The 21,786-nt window shown below is 33.0% G+C and overlaps 1 long non-coding RNA gene across 1 annotated transcript; it reads left to right on the forward strand.

The window, feature by feature from the left end:
- The first annotated feature begins 12,435 nt into the window (after positions 1–12,435).
- On the forward strand, positions 12,436–16,563 carry LOC145799660 (uncharacterized). Its single transcript, XR_014341306.1, has 2 exons — positions 12,436–12,619; positions 15,240–16,563. It is a non-coding gene; the product is annotated as an uncharacterized LOC145799660 (long non-coding RNA).
- Positions 16,564–21,786: the final 5,223 nt, after the last annotated feature.

Below are 21,786 nucleotides of genomic sequence, written 5' to 3' on the forward strand. Positions count from 1 at the left end.
CATCCATAAATATATATAACTAAAGTTCAAAATGTAAGAAATAATGTATAGAGAAAGAGAGAGAATAAATTGTATGTATTATTATTGATTGATATATTCATTTATTACAATTACAAAGATTCTTATTATATAGGAGTGTGTTTGGGAGTAGGTGGAGAGTAGGAGAAGTGTGGTAGGTGGTAGTGGTAGAGTGGGTTAGGTTTAGTGGAGTAGGTGAGGTGGTAGTGGTGGTAGGTGATGGTAAATTCTAACAGCCCCCCGCAAACTCAAGGAGGATAGAAACTAATCAACTTGAGTTTGAAGAGAGGAACAAAACAAGAAAATACATAAAAATAAAAAAGGATAGGAGACACTGTATGGTCGTGTCAGACCGTTGGTAAAGGCACTGTATGGTGGTGCCATAACGGTGTAGAGGACACTGGATGGGGGTGTCATAACGTTGTAGAGGACACTGTATGGTGGTGTCATAACGTTGTAGAGGACACTGTATGGTGGGGTCATAACGGTGTAGAGGACACTGGATGGCGGTGTCATAACCATGTAGAGGACAGTTTATGGGGTCATGTCGGACCGTTGTAGCAGACACTGTTGTGACAGTTTACGGAGTCTTGCTGGACCCTTGTAGAAACTAACCGGAATCAATGTCGGGACAGTTTACAGAGTCTTGTCGGACCCATAAAGGAGCTAACCGGAATCAATGTCGGGACAGTTTACAGAGTCTTGTCGGACCCATAAAGGAGCTAACCGGAATCAATGTCGGGACAGTTTATAGAGTCTTGTCGGACCTTTAAAAAGTCGCACCCTCAAAAGGTGTGCCCAATCTTTCAAAAGGCGTGCCATTAAAAGGCGTGCCCAATCCATGAAAAGGCGTGCCATCAAAAGGCGTGCCATCAAAAGACGTGCCATCAAAAAGCGTGCCCAAGTTGTCGGCGAGCACCGAGAGGCGCATGATGCGCGTGTCTGCCTCTTCGTCAGGGTCTTTATAAACTGAGGCAGAGGCTGAGGCTTGGAAGCAGAGACAAAAAACCTGCTAGAAAAACTTTGAAAAACTCTTCGTTTTCTGAGAGCGATTTCTGAGAGAGATACTCTGTAACACTCTGTTGTCCAGAAAATGGCTTCATCATCCCGTGGTCTGCTCACTCTCTTTCCAGACCTTAACGAGTCCACAAGTGAGAGAACTGGTGCGGTGACACTGGAACCTCAACCAAGTGCCCCGGAGTTTGCTCCGTTGAACTTTCCGATGCGGTCTGTGGAGCAAAGAATGGCCGTGCAAACTGACATTGAAGCCAATCAGTATACTTTGAAGTCCTGTGTGGAGACGATGACGGCAGTCACAAACTTGTCGCACCGGCTGCAGAGTAGGACAAATGAGGTGCAGCATTTAAACGGCCAACTGGCTCTGCTCCAGCGCATGTATAAGGATGCGCGAGCAGAGATAAGTGTGCTGAAGGCGGAAAACAAGGAGCTGAAGCGGAAGGCCAGTTTTATGTTCCGATTTGGAGGGCCGCCATATGCTGCAGTGGAGGAGCAGGGAGTAGTGATCATGCCCAGTGGAGTGGGAAACACGGAGGCAACACCGGCAAGGGCCGCCCAAGACGGTGGCAAGAAGAAAAGACCGGCAGAATAGGCGAGAAGAAAAATCCCACTGTTCCGATTTGTGTTGGTTGTGTTTTGTTTTGTTTTGTGTTTTTTTTTTTATTTTTATTTTTTTTTATTTTTTATTTTTATTTTTTATGGTGTAAAATGCTGATCGGGATTGATCCCCGGCATGAAGAAATGACAAGTTTGTACAATGTTGTTTTTTTTTTTTTTTTTTTTTTTTTGGAGTGTTTTGTTGAAAAAATAAAAATAAAATGAAAGAAAACAAGGGAGAAAGAAAATAGATAAAAAATATTTATAGATGGATTATATGAAAAACATCAGTGCGATTGTTTCAAAATAAAGTGGGGTATTTAAAAAAGAGGAAAAGTGACTTGGAAAAAATAAATAAAAATAAGTGATTTTTGAAATCAAATGGAGGAGAGAGAGGGACAAACCCATGTGATAAAGTGGAGAGAGAGTCGGTGAGTGGGGTGCAAAAGGTGAAGGAGAAATGATGGATTGAAAATGGTTTGGGTCAAAAGTGGACACTGTTAGTGGGGAACATGAGTGCATTGATTATTTGATATAATAATAATAATAATAAAAATAAAAAGTTAGAACAGTTGGAGAGAATGAGTGGAGTATGGTAAGGGTTTCATCCAAAGCCAAAATTCCTGCAGCGAATCACTTCGCAAATCCTAGCATGAGCTTTTTCTCTTTCCAGGCTTATTCATGAATTTCCTGGTGATTTCAAGAGCCTCTGGTGGCATTGTGGCAGAGAACACCCCAACCTGGATTTTGGGTGGCAGCAACTGAGAACACCCCAACCTGGATTTTGGGTGGCAGCAACTGGAAAATATCATAGATCTGATTTTTAAAAACCTCGTGACAGCATTTCATCAGCTTCATCCAAGACAAACATTTTGATGTAAACAGGGCGAAGTGATTGTCTCCGCAACATGTCAAACGCACGACCAGGAGTACCAACAACAACATGAACCCCACTGGAGAGAATGCGCTGATCTTCGCGCACACTAGTCCCTCCAACACAAGCATGAACCTTCACACTTTGCTGGGCAAGTTCAAGAGTGGGTGGAGGAACCAAAGCTTGGCACTCAACCAAGCTATAATCTAGCTGCTGCAGAATTCCAGAGCAGAATGTTGCAGTGTTTCCAGTTCCAGACTGTCTCGTCATATGAGGTGAAGAATTCTTCTCCATCAGCCTCACACATGACTACAGTTGCACAAATCTTTGTTGATTTTATCAGCGGAATAGGTTGAGGTCCGGCGGGCGGCTAAGGTGAGGTTGCCGCCCGCCGGGGAAGCGAAAATATTAGGTTTTAAACCAGCTCTGATACCATGTAAGAAATAATGTATAGAGAAAGAGAGAGAATAAATTGTATGTATTATTATTGATTGATATATTCATTTATTACAATTACAAAGATTCCTATTATATAGGAGTGTGTTTGGGAGTAGGTGGAGAGTAGGAGAAGTGTGGTAGGTGGTAGTGGTAGAGTGGGTTAGGTTTAGTGGAGTAGGTGAGGTGGTAGTGGTGGTAGGTGATGGTAAATTCTAACACAAAATTTTTAATTATTATAAAAAATACTTGCAAATATCTATTTAGTAATTTAATAAATAGATAGGTCAAATGATTCATATAAGTTGGAAATAGACAAAGATAATTTTAATGATTAGGTAAAAGACAAGTTGGCGTAAATCTAATGTTAAGCCTAAATTCAATATCACAAATGAATTCTAATCTATTTTTATGTATTGACAAATGTAATTTACCACTATAATATGATAAATTAAATTTACGAAACTCATAAGACGAAATGTATTTATATTTTATCATAAATATAATTTTTGCGATTTATTTTTTAATTTTTACCAATTAAATTATGACATGTATTTATTATTAAGAACTTAGAGCACACAATTAATGACATAATAATATATAAAAAAAAATTCTCTCATATGTAACTGTGATAAAAAATGAATAAAATTTAATTGATTCTAAATTATTTTTACTAAATATTCTAGATAAATTTTTTACATTATTATTTAATTTTAAAAAATAATTTTTGATTATTTATTTATACTCGTGCATAGTACAAATAATTATGCTACTAAAAATATAAATATATGAGACTAATTAAATTATAATTTTTATTGATAAACTTATTAAATTTGAACAAATTTAAATGAGATTTATCAATAAAAAAACACTCACAATAATAGTAGTAGTAGCAATAATAAGGGCACAACAAGACATTTTGGTACCCATTTCAAATCAAGATTTCAATTAGTCACTTCAAAACACACTTTAAGATGCATGGGACAAAACCCTCTTTCCATCTTCTTTGAACCAGCAACCTCCCACATGGAGAGAGAGATGCTAGTAGGGGCCTCTCTTTCCAGTGATACATTAGTCCTGGGTTCTCCAAAAAAAGAAAAAAAAAAAAACCCAACACCCAAATTCGCTCAATTATAGTGGTTTGTTAGGGTTCCTAGGTACAAGACTAGCTAGCTTGCTTCCATTATTAAAGTATGTAGAGGTTCCTTCTTCAATTCTATGACTAATGATACATTGATTTGAAAAAAGCCCCCCCTCTATCTCATGCTTTGGATTCCAGGTGCAATGGCACCAACTAGTTGGCAGCACAACTTTGAAAGTTTTGATGGGAACCAATCAAGAATGTGATAGGTTTTAGACCCTTAAATAGCCGTAGATGTCACATTAAAGAATTTCCAAGGACTAATGCATACATTGAATAAGCATTAGTTCCTGTAGGACCAACTCTTTTCAATGAATAAGCATTAATTCCAATGGCCTATACATCTTAGAGGATCTACCACGTTTCATCTTTTGTTTTAGTAAATTTAAACGTACAAAATTAGTGTTTTAACATTAACATTAAATTAGTATTAAATTGAGGATATTTCAAATTTTTTATCAAATTAAGGATATTGGAACCTTTCATCAAATTACTGTAGATAGTCATTAGTTTTACAGATAATTGTTGGACAATGCATGAGCACTGGACGATCAGTCAGACGTCTGGTTGGTTGTCTCCCCAATCGACTGCCTCCTTGCAAAATTGCCTATAATTGAAAAAAAAAAAATTTACACTGACTGGTCAATCGGCCGGACATTCCCTGATCGTCCTCCCAGTCAACCGGTGGTTTGATGAAATCTCAAATTGCTCCGTTGTAACGCGCGATATCAAATGAAATTTTTACTCAAATTTAATAATAAAAAAAAACTTTGGAGATGCTCTTATCTTGTTATAAATTTTATGTTATCAAAATTCTTATTTCACTGTCTCCAATTGCATAATATGGTAAAAATCTCTACACAAAAATAATCATAAAATTAAAAATAGAACCCGATGCAGTAAAAATTTGAAAGACGAAAATGATAATACAATTAAGAGTAAAGCATTGAAAACAGAAAGCCATAAATTTTGGTGACGAGCCCATAACTTTCACACAAAAGAGCGCATAAGGAGCCCAAATGGTGAGATATTATGGTCCCCTTAGAAGATTTTGTTAATTAAGTTGGCATTCTTTCTTCTTCTTTTTTTAAATAAAATAAAAATCTTGGGCCATCACCAATACACTTGTCTTGTTCAAAACCCCAGTGGTTGGTTGAACTTGAACTAGTATATTATTGCATGAGGTTCCTCTATTGACCAAGTTAGTTGACGACTTTTATTGCAAATTGCTTATACAATTGTAGCCGAATCAAAAGATCATCACACCTCTTTGGTAAGCAAATTGCTTCTTCTCTCTCTCTTTTATGACATTGAAAATGAAAAATAAAATATAGATCTCTAACAATCACAGTATCTTTCAAACAAATCACAATTTGCCCCAAGATATTCTTTGGGACTTTTTTAAGGTTAGGTTTGTGGTCCAGAATCTCTAATACTTACGCAATATCGCATGCTATATGAAGAACCAAATCCTAAACATGGTATGCCTATTATCAACAAAGATTTAGAGAGAGAGCGAGAGAGATCATTACTTCTAGAATTGCAACACTGCTAAGTCATTAGGTCCTTTTTTTTTTTTTTTTTTTTGGGTCTCTCTAATGTAATCTTCAATAAGCAATCGAGCATGCGATGTAATCTTTAGTGGGATAGGTCAAGAAGATATCATATAAAATCATTTGTGAAATAATGAAGAATGGAGACTTAAATAATTGAGGTTATGGGTATGCATATGTACCCACATTCTTGACAACGAAATTTAAGATTTTTTTAACAATTTTTACAAAATTGGAATTTTAGCACGTCTTTAAATTTGAGTTAAAAAATACTAGGTTTAGAATTAGTTTAGTGCTCAAGACTCAAGATACCTTATTAACAAGTTACAAATTCGACTCTTTCTCTCCTTCTCCAATGTATTTTATTTAATTTGACAAACTATTTCTAAAATCTATTTTCGGGAAGGGAAAAAAGAAATTTGAAAACTACTCAATTTTATGAAATGTTGAAAAAAAAATTATTTAATTTTTGGAAATTATTTTTAAACAGATATGAAAACAATTATATATATATATATATATATGTGTATATATTATTTTTGGGAACTGCCCATTGTTTTTGCTTATGAAATTAACAAAAATGAAAGAAAAAATAAATGGAAAACATGTGTTTTTGAAGCAATGAAACATTCGATTTCAGTAGGTCAGGATTCTTTATTAATGAACACTATCAATATCCTTGCAAACATTTGATTTGGGCTGCGATGGCCCAAGATGGCGAAGGCTCATTCATGAAGTTTGTGATCTACTAAGAAAAAAATGACCCAACTGTCACAAAACAGTTGTGTCTGGTTGTGTGTCTGTCTTCTAAAGAGAAATGTTTGGGATTTTTTTTTTTTGGGGGAAGGTTTTATGGTCGGGTCCACTCATATATATGTGGGCATCATGTATGTGTGAGAGTTTCTGTCACAATTGGTCTTCTAAATATAAAAACTTTTCTTAAGTTCATTTTTTAGACTAATATCCTAAAATTTATATATAAAACTGATGAAACCTGAAAAATTACCACTAAAGACAAAAAAAAAAAAAAGGACAGTTTTCTAGGGAAAAAATGACCGTTTAATCTTTAGTGGACTTTTCCAAATTTAATTTTTTATTTTTTCCACTTTATGGGGACATATAGTCTAGAAATGCCTAAAAATAAAAAATTATTAACAAATAATTGAAAAAAAAAAAAAAAAAAACCACTTAGGACCATAAAACAACTCATAAAAAGCACCCACAGCATCAAGCCATAGCCACTAACTAGGGTAGGGAGTGCTGGCAGAGATACAATCCAGACATACCAAACTTAGATGCTCTTTTCCAACAAAAATATTTGGAGCTCTTGAACAAATGTTATAGAAAATCCGAATTCACAAGGACATGCACAACCCACCTTGACCTTGTGTTACTACCAAGTCACCAATGGTGTCCCATTCAAATACAAAACGGCCCTGGCCCAAGCCCAGCTCATCCCATCATTGAAAACTTGTAGGCTCCTTCATCCCTCACAACATTCAAACAAAAAACTCTAAAATCTTTTCTATTCTTAAATAAAATTCCTTTTTCTTTTTTTTTTCTTTCTCTCTTTTTGGGTAGCACATATATGTGCCATGTTAAGATCTTGAATTTGTCAAAACAAAATAAACAAAGAGAAAATTAAATTATTTATTCGTAATCCATTTTTTGGTATCCAGCCAAAAAAAAAAAAAAAAGATAAATAAAATTCAGTTTTTCAATTTTTTTTTTTTTCTTTCTTTCTACAAATCTAATATCTAAATAAAAATGAAGAAAGATGTCTTGGATCAGACCATAACAATCTTGGGGAAATTGTGTCTTCAAGTGCAGTATCTTGGAGGCCCATTTCATACAAATTATCCGTGGGCCTTTCTTTCGTTGAGACAATTTTAATAAAAATCTCAATTTTTTTGAACTCATTACTAATTGATTTAAAAATTTAAATTGTTGAAGAGTTCAATTTTATGATTTATATTATATTTTTAATAAAATCACACCATCACAAGTGGATCCAGGAATTTTGATAAAGAAAAAAATATAACATGAAGTTGGAGAGGACATAAAAGAATAAATATACATATACATATATATATTTGTTTGACAATTTGCTTTTAAAAACTATTTTTCAATTTTTTTTAAATCCATTTTTTAGAAATATAAAAATATTTCTCAATTTTTGTAAACTGTTTTCACATAAAAATAAAAAATGATATAAAAATATGCATTTCCCAAGTTTTTGTTGTTTTAAAATAAAAACAAAAAACAGTACCAAACAGCTGGTGGTTATGCATGAAGTTAGCTAAGCCTTATATGTTAATTAGTAGACCTTTTACGTGTGTTGATTATCAAAGAAAATAGTACTCTCACTCATTGGATTCTCCCCCTTATATGGAATTAGCTTTTATATATGAGGACATTTTCCTTGAAGGTAGGCAAAAGATGTATTTGATATTGGCACTTCTCAGCCCTTTGAGCAAAAATATTATTTGCATTAGAAATGTTTTTTATTAAACCCATACACATACACACATATATATATATACTAGTTTACATAGGCCCGTAGAAAGCACGGGCTATTATTACAATATGTTTAGGTTTTATATTTTGATAATTTTTTAAAAATTTCATCTATTGTTTTATGAAATTGAATAGAATAAATCATTAGATATATTATAGAATTATGTGGTATGATATGTATCATTTTTTGATTTGTTATACACCCAATGATGTCTACTCCAATTCTGTTACCATATCATTCTAAGTGAATTTATAAGTCTTTAACATTTCTTTCGAATTTATAATAAAAAAAAACAAACAAACAAAATTATGGTGTGTAACTTTTCTCAACAGATAAATATAAAACAAATACTAAAATAATTTTCTCATCTTAAAAAAGCTACTAAGATAAATGACAGAACTAATAAAGAAGCAGAAGAAAATACATCCATATAATGACTAATTTTATTAATACATAAATCATACTCGCATAATAAATGATTAATTTTATTCATAAGTAAATTATTAAGTAAATTAAAAAAAATTAATGATGTTGAAAATATTTTTCAATTAACTATTTTGTTAATAAATAAATCATTAAGTTAATTAACAATTTTTCAATATATGAGAAATATTTTTCAATAAAAAATTTTGATAATTTATTATTGCATAGAAGTTTTTTTCTCCTTGAGTATTGTGTTAAATTAAAATTTATAACAAATAGTAATTATAATTTCTAGTATTATAAGACCGATTCATATTTTAAACAAACTTTATGGGTGCATTGTTAAAAAATATAAAATTTATGTTTCATAATTGACCAAGAATATTTTCATAATTACAAAAAAAAACCTGTTTCATAATTGATCAAAAATGTTTGTATGATTACGAAAAAACCTGTTGCATAATTGATCAAGAATGTTTACATAATTACGAAAATACCTTTACTCAACATATAGGTCACCATTAATAAATTATTTAAAATGAAAGAACAAAATAAAAAAGAAAAAAAAGACGGGCCATGGAGAAGAAAGAGCTTCTTATATATATAGATATATATGGATTAATTGCATTTGTATCAATGGTCTTCTGCTTTGTTACACTTATGTTTTTAATTCTTTAATTTTGTCAATTTGATCTTTAAACTATAAAATATGAGTTTAAATGGTACTAGTGATTTATAAGAACGGGTATTTTTTAAATTTTATAAAAATGCAACAAAATTAAAAGGTTGGAGACCAAAATACAACAGAACGCATACTTGCAGATCAAAATTCAACAAATTATTTATTTTGGGAACCATATGTATATTTTATCTTTTTGATTATTGAAGTTTCATATAAAATTTCAAAAATATCTCAACTCCCATTAATCAATTTAAACAGTATGCATCTTGAGACCATTTAAACTCGTATTTTGTACTTTGAGAACAAAATGACAAACTTAAAAGAACTAAATTGCATACTTCAACAATTATTGGTGTAATTAGTCTTATATACATATATGTGTGTGTATCTTGAATATTTGTATTAGTAATACTATCAAAAACTCTTTTATTTCCAAGCATTCCAGGCAATATCTCCTTCATACTTTATTGTCCTTGAGATGGGATCTCAGCCTTTAAAGGGAGAGAGGCCTACCAGCTCCATCCCTCCAAATAGGAAGACTTGGTGATGACTCAGGATCTACCTGGCTCCAGTTAGGACCTTGCTCAGTCCATATATATGATAGAACTGTTTATGAAAGCCAAAATTATTTAATGTCACATGCGGCACTGTCTCAAATGAATCTTAACCAAAAATAAATGTTTGAGATTCATTTATATCATGTTCACTTCAGTATCGCGTGCAATACTAAATAATTTCGTGTGAGTTTGGCATCGCCTTGTAGCAACTACTTTTTTTTCATATTAGACCTGAACCTTGGAACAATTTAAGAAAATGAATATTTTCTAATATTCTTTTGTAATTTTTTTATTAAATTCGATTAACATGTGAATAAATCTTCTTAACATAGTGTTACTAAGAATCGATGAAAATTTCACATAAAAAGTAAAGCTAATTTGATAATTTTCTCCTTAAAGAATTGAAGAGATTCTTAACTGATGTCCTATTCCAAAAGCACCCATCAGGCCACCTCATCAAGACCTGTAAAGTGAAATGAGCAACTTGGTGATGACCTTTCTTTCACTCTTTAAAGATTACTTGGAAGAAGGCAAGTTTTAATCCTATTCACACCTCTTTTGGGGCCCTCATTGGAATGCTTAATAATGGTTGGACAAAGATGAAGATTTTGATAGACAACTAAAAAAGAAAAATTTAAGATCTTATTACAAGGGGTCTAATTCAAAATAGAAAAAGTGAAAGGAAAAAAAATAAAGAAAAAGAAAAGAAGAAGAAGATGATGAAAATGATTCCCTTAAGCTCAGATTTGCAAGGATTCCTAATGGACCAAGGAGGGCTTTTCATGGTCACTTTCTTCATCAAATTGTTTTGGTAGTGTGAACTTGTCTTTACACGGTTGAAAAGAAAGAATAAGAATATTGAATTGATTGATTATCAACAGAGGGTAAGGTTGGCCTCCAAATTCTTTATCTCACCTCTGAAGGGATAAGATATTTTGTTCAAGTATTTTATTTGCTAGTAAAAAGTGGAATCATAAGAACAAAAAAATAAGAAAAAAAAAAAAAAAAATCATGGTTTTGTTGTTCACACTTGTCATTCAAGTCTGGCAGAAAAGGAAGAAAAATATTAAAGATACCTAAATATGATCCTTAAATTTATCTCTAATGATATGACAAGTATTAGCTGGTTGATTTCTAAAACAATCAATAACTAGCATAAAGTGGTCTAACAATATTATAAATAAATTTAAAAATCATGTATTTCATATTTTTTTCAAAAGGAAATTTGAGCTTCAAGTGGTGGAAGAAAACCTAGATGCTTTCTTTTTCTTTGTTTTTTTCCTATTCTTTTCTTATTAAGTGTGCCTAAGTTGGATTAATTTCTAAATGAAGACCCTTCACAATTGCATTCAAGCCTCCTTTACTTTCCCTCTTGAATTAGTCACAATTGTCTCTTTCGCATATTTGCTTAGGAGGCATTTAGGCATATATCTCTTTCAATCAGTCATTGGCCACCTAAAACCAATAAATTAAATGTAATATTAAGCCCCACCTAATTTGATTGACAGTTAGGAGGAAATTCAAATGTTACATTTAGCAAAAATTCATGTCTCAAATTTAAAATTGTAGCGTGGTTCAAATTTTGAACTAAATGACTTTCGATTTCAAATTCATGGTATTGACTTTCATATTGATGAACATACTCTTCAACACTTCAGATATTGTCCATTTACCCCTTTGGGTAAGTTGAAGGACTGAATTCATTGTATTCCTGGAGCATGTTGTTGGGAATTTCCTTTATTTATTTTTTTATATTTTTGGAATTAGTAAAATTAAGGCAATAAATAGACATTGTTCATTGCTTCTCTTTCTCTACCATTGTCGCTGCCCTTTTCCTCCCATCCCTTTCTACCATCCGCACTCCCTTCTCTCTTTCCCCCTCTATCGCAGTCGCCCCTATCTTCTTTCTCTTGCTCCCTTTGCTAGTAGCACTACACACCACTATTTATCTCTCTCTCTCCACCACCCAACACTATACTTTATCTTCTCTATTATGCCTCTGCAACCTCTACCAATGTCGGTTACCACTTCTCTCTTCATTATCACCACTCTTTGTTTTCTCTTTTTTATTCTCCCAACCACTCGTGCCAATACCAATTCACTATAGTCAAACCCAACATCACCACTACAAACTAGATTGACCTAGAACCTAAAACTTCACACTATAGCAAAATTGAGTTTTTACGGCTCTACATCAACGATATACAGTAAATGCAAGACGTGGTTTTTCACTTTTATAACTTTCTTTTTTTGCATGTCATAAATAATTTCCTAACCACGACATGTCTATTGCGTAGGTCATGAATGTTAATAACAATGATTTTTTTACATCTTGCAATATTAGTCATAAATAATAAAACTTTCTATGACATGTATATGGTATACCGTTAATACGTCAACTATACACAACATGCGAACACCAGCCGTTAAAAATATTAAACATTTCACAGCGCATAAAAAGCCAGCCTTTAAAAATTGCACTTTCCACGACGTACAAAAAGTCAGTCGTTTAAAATATTGGACTTTTCACAACATGCAATTGTTGTCGTGAAAGGTACGACCAAAAAAAAAAGTAGCACCAAAATGAAAATTTCGAGCGCCAAACCCCCAAAAATATATTAGACAAAAATAAATATATCAAAATATACACCAACTATTTGGCTTCTAATCGTAAAGGAACATAAAAATTGAGAATAGAGGGAGAAGAGAGAGGGTTCGAAGCAGATACTTGGGCAAAACCAAGAAGAGAGGGTTCGAAGAGAGACTGGCACTTCGACTTGGTTTAACGGCAACGACAACCAACGGTACGCTTTCATCTTATCTCTTCTCTTCTATCCTCTTTGCGTTTCGTTGCTTTAGGTTCGGTTTCGGTTCATCTTCAACCTGGTTCTGCGACTCTCCAATCTTCTACCCCTTTCCCATCACCCCAAAAAAAAAAAAACCCTAGAATTTCACAACCCACCAACAAAAACACATAATTCAATAGTCTTAATTTCACAATCAAACACAAATTCGACTCAAAAACCCTAGTTTAGACTTGATCATAAAAACTTTGAAATTGAGAAAACAAACCTATTTCAAAAGCGGAGTCTGATTTGAGGAGTACTTTCAAAAATCCTGAAATTCGATTTGGTTCCTTAAAAAAGTAAGGTAAAGAAGATTATATCTCTCTTTAATAGATTGAAACCCATGTACTGTTCAATGTATCCAAAACAGGTTGGTTTGATTTTCTCTATTTGTTTTTTCGATTGTTAAATGTGTATGTGCTTGTGTTTTGCTATTATTCGAGCCTAAACTATTGATTTTTATATATATTTTAGGGGGTCAATTTGTTATCTTAGCTTATACGAAAACACAAAGAGAGAACATTGAAAGTAGATTCAATATTTTACAATTTTTTACCACAAAATAATATGATACACTATTAATATTCAAAATTTTCTCACAAAAACTTCTCATAATGTGGGGCGTGGATACTAATATTTTTCATTGTTTCATATAACTTCAAACTTGGGTAATTCCAATTTTTTATTTTTTAAAATTTTGTATCAATTATCCATCAATTATAATATCTATGGTACTTGAGAACAAACCGTTGTTGGAAAATTGGTTTTTATAAGGCTTATTTTGGTTCAACTTTGAGCCCAAAATTGAGTGGGTCCCAAACATCTTTTGGGGTGAGTCCGAAGAGATGATGTATTCCTTGCCGCATGGTAAGTCACACGGTGAAGACGGTTTGTCAAAATCATTTATGAGTGAATGAGAAGTTGATGTCGTTTTCGGGTTTATGGAATAGACAATTAAAGAAATAAATGTGGGTTTCCTTGAAATGGGTTGTCCCACATTAAAACTTTAAGAGAGTTTTTATGGGTATATAATCTCTAGAGTACAATACTTGGGTTGGGCCCCAAGAGGCACCCCAAGTTTGTAGAAGGAAGAAGTTATGGACAAAGTAAAGCTTAGCCCAAACCACCACACGCGCGCCCTACCGCTGCCGTTTGACGGCTGGTTGTTAGTCAAGTCAGTTCTAACATTAATTTTTTTTGGACAAAATTTATTTGAATTTTTTCAAAAAAATTTTATAGGAAATTATTTGTATTTCAAATTAAACTTGAATTCAATTTTTTTCCAAAATTTGTGTCTCTTCTTCATTCCTCAACAGATTCAATTTTCGAGAACATGTCTTAACTATCGAAAATGTCCAGTAGTTTCAGACTGTTTTCCGTCAAGTCAGTTCTAACATTAATTTTTTTTGGACAAAATTTATTTGAATTTTTTCAAAAAATTCTTATAGGAAATTATTTGTATTTCAAATTAAACTGGAATTCAATTTTTTTCCAAAATTTGTGTCTCTTCCACATTCCTCAACAGATTCAATTTTCGAGAATAGGTCTTAGCTACCGAAACTGTCCAGCAGTTTCGGACTGTTTTCCCAGACAGATTCAGTTCGGTAATTGCTGTGAATCTGTTTGAAATTCAAATTATATCTGTTTGAAACAGTGTTACACCTGTTCGGTTTAAACTCATATATGTTCCAGTTTTATATCACACATGTTCAGCCCTATATATTCCAACACAGTCCAACAGATTTGGAATCCAAAAAGAATCTGAAATTCTGTATTTTCCTTCTACTTTTGTTCTCTTGCATGATATAATCTTCATATTAATTTGAAGAAAAATTCAGAGTGTAAGAACACAAGTTTTTGCTCGCCGAACAAATTGTTTGAAATGCTACTATAATTTGTGAAGATCATTGTATCTTGGAAGATAGACGCCACTTAACCGTAAGCATCGTAGCGAGGCGAATCTGTCTTAAGGATATAGTGTCACACACTCGACTTGATCTTTTATTATTCATTCAGTTTGGTAAAATAAATTCTGTAAGTTATTTATTTTATTTTGTTTGATTTAGTGTCAATTTATTTTTTACACAGAAGATTGTTCCAATAATCTTAAGACCGATTCGAATTATTCTGTTTACAAAAAATTTCGTTTATTTCCTTTCTTCTTTCTTCTTCTTACAGAAATTATTTTCTGTGATTTTACAAAATAATATTCTGGTTGGAAAACAAATAGTAGTAATATACTGTTTGACAGATAGTGGTAATATACTATCTATTTTCTTTGACAACTAGTAATAATATATTGGTGTCATTAACAATTCAGAATATTTTTTTGTGAAGTTTGTCAGAAATTAATTTTGGTTTTCTTAAATAATTTCTGTATTCATTAATTAAAAATAAATTCGTTTTTTTTAATTATTGAAGTGTTACAGAAATTAATTTAATTATTTTATTTCCAAATTAATTGAAAAATAAAAACTGCATTCTTGTTTCTTTTATTTTTACAGAATTTAATTATGTGAATTTAGATTAATTTTCTATGTAGTATAAATTCTAAATATAATTTTGTTTTATAATTTAGAATGGCTACTGAAACAAATGCTCAAACGAGTATTGGAATGGTGGCTACAATTGTGCCAACTCCCTCTTCTATTATGACAGTACCAGTAAATCATGGTAAGAAACCAGAGAAGTTCTCTAGAACTAATTTTAAAAGATGGCAGCGGAAAATGATGTTCTATCTTTCAACTCTAAACTTGGCTCGTTTTCTCCGTGAGAATGCTCCTACTCTAAACGAGGATGAAACTGGTCGGCAAGTGGTTACTGCAGTCGATGCCTGGAAACATGCTGATTTCCTTTGCCAGAACTACATTTTGAACGAACTTAACACATTATACAACGTTTACAGTCCTATCAAAACAGAAGATGCCAGCTTAAAGAAATTTGTGGTTGGCAAATTCCTGGACTTTGTGATGGTTGATTCTAAGACTGTGATCAACCAAATTTAAGATCTCCAACTCATTCTGCATGACATTAACGTAGAAGGCATGTCTCTTAGTGAATCCTTCCAAGTTGCAGCCTTAATTGAGAATTACCATAAGGCTGCAAGGAATTCAAGAACTACATCAAACACAAGCGCAAAGAAATGCCTTTAGAAGAATTAATTGTGCGTTTGAAAATTGAGGAGGATAACCGCAATTCTGAAAAACAGGCTGGTAAATGTGATGGAACATGCTCCAAAAGTAAAGAAACGAAAGTTTTTTGGAAAAAGTTCTTCACAAGGCTCTAAAGGAGGGGAAATTAAAAAGTACAAGTTTAATGGCAAGTGTTACATTTGTGACAAAGAGGGACATCGGGCCAAAGATTGCCATAACAAAGGCAAAAGCAAAAGAAGAATAAGCAAGAAGCCTGCTCAAGCCCATATAACCGAAGTGGACAATATTTCCAATGATGTAGATGACATCAATCTTTCTGCAGTTGTTTCCGAGGCAAATCTTGTCAAAAATCCTAAAGAATGGTGGGTGGACACTGGTGCTACTCACCACATTTGTGCCGACAAAAAAATGCTCACATCTTATTCTACAGTAGACAACAGTGAACAACTTTTTATGGACAAGTCCTCAACTTCCAAAGTTGAAAGACAAGGGAAGATTGTTTTAAAGATGGCATCTGGAAAGGAACTCACTCTCAACAATGTGTTGCATGTACCGAACATTCGCAAGAATCTTGTTTCCGGATCTTTGTTGAATAAGAATGGGTTTAGGCTAGTGTTTGACAGTGATAAATTTGTACTTACTAAAAATGGGATGTATGTAGAAAAAGGCTACATGTCTGATGGCCTTTTCAAGATGAATGTAATGACCGTTGTACCCTCAGTTATTAATAAAAATACATCTTCTTCTTACTTGCTTGAGTCTTGAAACTTATGGCATGGTAGACTAGGACATGTTAATTATGAATCTTTACGTAGATTAATTAATATGGAATATTTACCTAAATTTGACACTGATTCAAATCATAAATGTGAAATTTGCGTTGAGGCAAAATTATCCAAAACTCCTTTTCATTCAATTGAAAGAAGTACGGAACCACTTGAATTAATTCATAGTGACATTTGTGATTTTAAATCAATTCAAACCAGAGGTGGGAAAAAATATTTTTTCACTTTTATAGATGACTATACTAGATATAGTTATGTTTATTTAATTCAAATCAAGAATGAAGCTTTGAAAATTTTCATTCAATACAAGAATGAAGTTGAAAATCAACTTGGTAAGAAAATTGAGAAACTTAAAAGTGATAGAAGTTGTGAATATCAATCATCTTTTGGTGAATTTTGTAAAGAATATGGAATAATTCATCAAACCACCGCTCCTTACTCACCTCAGCAAAATGGAATTGCTGAAAAGAAAAATATGACTTTAAAAGAAATGATGAATGCCATGTTAATAAGTTCTGGATTACAGCAGAACTTGTGGGGGGAAACAATACTTTCTACTGATTATATACTTAATAAAGTACCCCGAAAGAAAGTGGATCAAACACCTTATGAATTGTGGTATGGGAGAGTACCATCCTACAAATACTTAAAAGTATAGAGGTGTTTGGCTAAAGTGGCTATTCCTAGTCTTAAAAAGACTAAGATAGGTCCTAAAACAGTTGATTGTATTTTCATTGGTTATGCTAAGAATAGTAGTGCATATCGATTTTTGATTTATAAATCAGAACATACCGAAATGCATGTAAATACTATTATTGAGTCTCGAAATGCATCATTCTTTGAACATGCATTTTCAAATAAGACTGGACAAGAGACTAGTACTAATAAAAAATATTTTGATGCTATTACTAGTAATGATCAAGAACAAGATCAAGAGCAAGAGCAAGAGATAGATCAAATTGATGAAGAAGAACCTAGGCGTAGTAAACGTGCTAGAACCTCAAAATCTTTTGGTCCAAATTTCTAACTTTTTTGTTAGAAAATAAGCCTTTAACTTTTAAAGAAGTTATGTCCAGTCCTGAGGCTCCTTTATGGAAAGAAGCTGTCAATAGTGAAGTTGAATCCATCTTGCAAAATCACACTTGGGAATTAGTGGACTTACCACCAGGTTATAAACCTCTTAGGTACAACTGGATTTTCAAAAGAAAAATGAAAGCGGATGGATCAATTGACAAATACAAGACAATACTTGTGATCAAAGGATTTAGACAAAAAGAAGCTCTTGATTACTTTGACACATACTCACCACTAAAATAACATCCATTAGAATGCTCATTGCTATTGCATCGTTGTACAATCTAGAAATTCATCAAATGGATGTGAAAACCGCTTTCTTAAATGGTGAGTTAGATGAAGAAATTTGCATGAAACAACCAGCAGGTTTTTCTGTTCGAGGAAAAGAAAAGAAAGTGTGTAAATTAGTTAAATCATTATCTGGTTTAAAACAAGCGCCAAAGCAATGACATGAGAAATTTGACAAGACAATGATGTCAAATGGATTTAAAATTAATGAGTGTGACAAATGTATTTATATTAAAAACACAGACAAAGGTTATGTCATTGTATGTTTTTATATAGATGATATGCTCATCATAGGTAGTAATAATGATATGATTAAAACTACGAAGAAAATGTTGAATAGACATTTTGACATGAAAGACATGGGCATTGCTAATGTAATTCTTAGTATGAAAATTACCAAAAACATCATAAGGCTATGCTTTGTCACAATCTCATTACATTGAGAAAATACTTAACAAATTCAGCAAAGATGATGATCATCTTACTAGAACACCTATGGATGTTAATTTGTTTCTTTATAAGAATATACAGGAAAGTATTTCTCAATTAGAGTATGCCCAAATTATTGGAAGCTTAATGTACTTGATGAACTGCACTCACCCAGATATAACTTATACAGTAAGTAAATTAAGTAGATATACGAGTAATCCAGGAGTAGAACACTGGAAAGCTATTATAAGGGTTCTCAGATATCTCTGATTTACTCGTAACATTGGGCTTAATTATACTAGATATCCAGCAGTACTGATACAAATTGGATATCGGATACTAGAGACTCAAAGTCCACCAGTGGGTATGTCTTTATGCTTGGTAGGGCAGCTATATCTTGGAAATCTTTTAAGCAGACTTACATTGCTAGGTCTACTATGAAATCAGAATTCATAGCTTTAGACGCAGGGGAAGAAGCAGAATGGCTTCGCCACTTCCTTGAAAATATTCCAATATGGCCAAAACTGGTGCCTGCTATTTGCATACATTATGATAGTCAATCAGCAATTGGTAGAGCACAGAGTCATATGTATAACGGTAAGTCACGACACATTCGTCGTCGACATAACACCATAAGACAACTACTCTCTAATGAAATTATTTCCATTGTATATGTGAAGTCTAAAGACAACACAGCGGATCCACTAACCAAAGGGTTAGAAAGAGAGTTAGTTGAAAATTCATCGAGGGAAATGGGACTAAAGCCTATTAAATAAGAGTTACCACAACGGCAACCCAACCTAGTTGACTAGAGATCCCAAGATCTATGTTCAAAGAGACAACCGAGTTATGAATGACTCAGAAGGATCACTAGGGAGTCCAACTCCTACCCATTTCTAGAATGAAATAGTGATGTCTGTAGCGTTTTAGGTTAAGTAAAATTTTAATGATTCTTATATCTAGGTAAACCTAGTGGAGTATGGCAGGATACTCTTCATAAGAATCACCTATGTGGGTGTGAACTGGGCCAGTTCTATGAGATTTATGAAGGGCTACAATTCTCTAGAGCACTCATGAAAACCAGGTTGTTCAGGGCCAAAATGAACACAATAATGAGAACTAAACTGTGTCTGGGAATATACTGTGTGAGTTCTATTGTCTTAGTTTATACAAATGGCTGAACAGTTCAAGACATCGTGTTCACTGGTTAGCTAGTAAATCCGATAATGTCTCACAAAGGAAAGGTTCAAAGTCAAAAACTACCTATCATTTACAGAATATTTTCAATTTCTATACTCTCTGTAATTAGATCATGTTGTTGCATTTTCTCTCCATCAAATTCCATTCATGTAGGGGATTGTTGGAAAATTGGTTTTTATAAGGCTTATTTTGGGCTAACTTTGAGCCTAAAATTGAATGGGCCCCAAACGTCTTTTGGGATGAGTCCAAAAAGGTGATGTGTTCCTTGCCACATGGTAAGTCACACGATGAAGACGGTTCGTCAAAACCATTTATGAGTGAATGGGAAGTTGACGTCGTTATCAGGTTCGTGGAATGGACAATTAAAGAAATAAATGTGGGTTTTCTTGAAATGGGTTATCCCACATTGAAATTTTAAGAGAGTTTTTATGGGTATATAATCTCTAAAGTACAATACTTGGGTTGGGCCCTAAGGGGCACCCGAAGTTTGTAGAATGAAGGAGTTATGGACAAAGTGAACCTTAGCCTAAACCACCACACGCGCGTGCCGCCGCCGCCGTCTGTCCGGCCGAGCCCTGCCGGGCGCGATTATGGGTCGGGTCGATTCTAACATTAATTTTTTAAACAAAATTTATTTGAATTTTTTCAAAAAATTCTTGTAGAAAATTATTTATATTTCAAATTAAATTTGAATTCAAATTTTTTCTAAAATTTGTGTCTCTTTCTCATTCCTCAACAGATTCAATTTTCGAGAACAGGTCTTAACTGCCGAAACTGCCCAGCAGTTTCGGATTGTTTTCCCAGATAGATTCAGTTTTGTAACTGCTGTGAATCTGTGTGAAATTCAAATTATATCTGTTTGAAACAGTGTTGCATCTGTTCGGTTTAAACTCATATCTGTTCCAATTTTATGTCACACATGTTCGACCCTATATATTCCAGCACAGTCCAATAGATTTGGGATCCAAAAAGAATCTGAAATTCTGTATTTTTCTTTTATTTTTGCTCTCTTGCATGATATAATCTTCATATTAATTTGAGGAAAAATTCAGAGAGTAAGAGCACATGTTTCTGTTCGCCGAACAAATTGTTTAGAGTGCTACTACAATTTATGAAGATCATTGTATCCTAAGAAATAGACGCCATTTAACCGTATGCATCGTAGCAGAGCGAACCTATCTTAAAGACAGAGTGTCACACACTCGACTTGATCTTTTATTATTCATTCGGTTCGGTAAAATAAATTCTATAAATTATTTATTTTATTTTGTTCGATTTAGTATCAATTTATTTTTTACACAGAAGATTGTTCCAACAACAATGGACATCTTCTCTCTCATCCACTTCTCTCATCGAGGGTGTGTATCTAAAATGTTTTTGTTGGTCATGTGAACGACATTAAGGTAAAGATAATGCCAAAATAGTTAAAATCTCAATGCTTACTGGTGCTTGAAAATTCTAGTAATATTTTGTAATTCTTCCACATTTTATGGAATGTGGAAAATTTGATGTTGGGATTTGTCCCATGCTCTATGTTATGCATGTACTATAAAAAGAAATAGACATAAAAAGTTCAGGTACAAATTGGTTCCAAATTTTAGCTGATGAAATGTTGTAGAAGCCAATCATCGTATATTGAGCTTTAAACAAAAATCAAGATGAAAAGTGAAGATAATTAGTTTAATTCCAAGTAAATATGGTATTTTGTTGAAGATAAATTTTCTTTTTTTCCTCTGGGCCACTTTTATTTGTAAATCAATCTTTGATTGCATCATACTAATGCCAAAGACAAGTACTGGCACTAAAGTATCAATTTATTTTTTACACAGAAGATTGTTCCAACAACAATTGACATCTTCTCTCTCATCCACTTCTCTCATCGAGGGTGTGTATCTAAAATGTTTTTATCGGTCATGCGAACGACATTAAGGTAAAGATAATGCCAAAATAGTTAAAATCTCAATGCTTACAGGTGCTTGAAAATTCTAGTAATATATTCTTCCACATTTTATGGAATGTGGAAAATTTGATGTTGGGATTTGTCCCATGCTCTATGTTATGCATGTACTATAAAAAGAAATAGACATAAAAAGTTCAGGTACAAATTGGTTCCAAATTTTAGCTGATGAAATGTTGTAGAAGCCAATCATCGTATATTGAGCTTTAAACAAAAATCAAGATGAAAAGTGAAGATAAT

Source organism: Camellia sinensis, chromosome 1 (assembly GCF_055761805.1).
Source record: "Camellia sinensis isolate YWXY chromosome 1, ASM5576180v1, whole genome shotgun sequence".
NCBI lineage: Eukaryota > Viridiplantae > Streptophyta > Magnoliopsida > Ericales > Theaceae > Camellia > Camellia sinensis.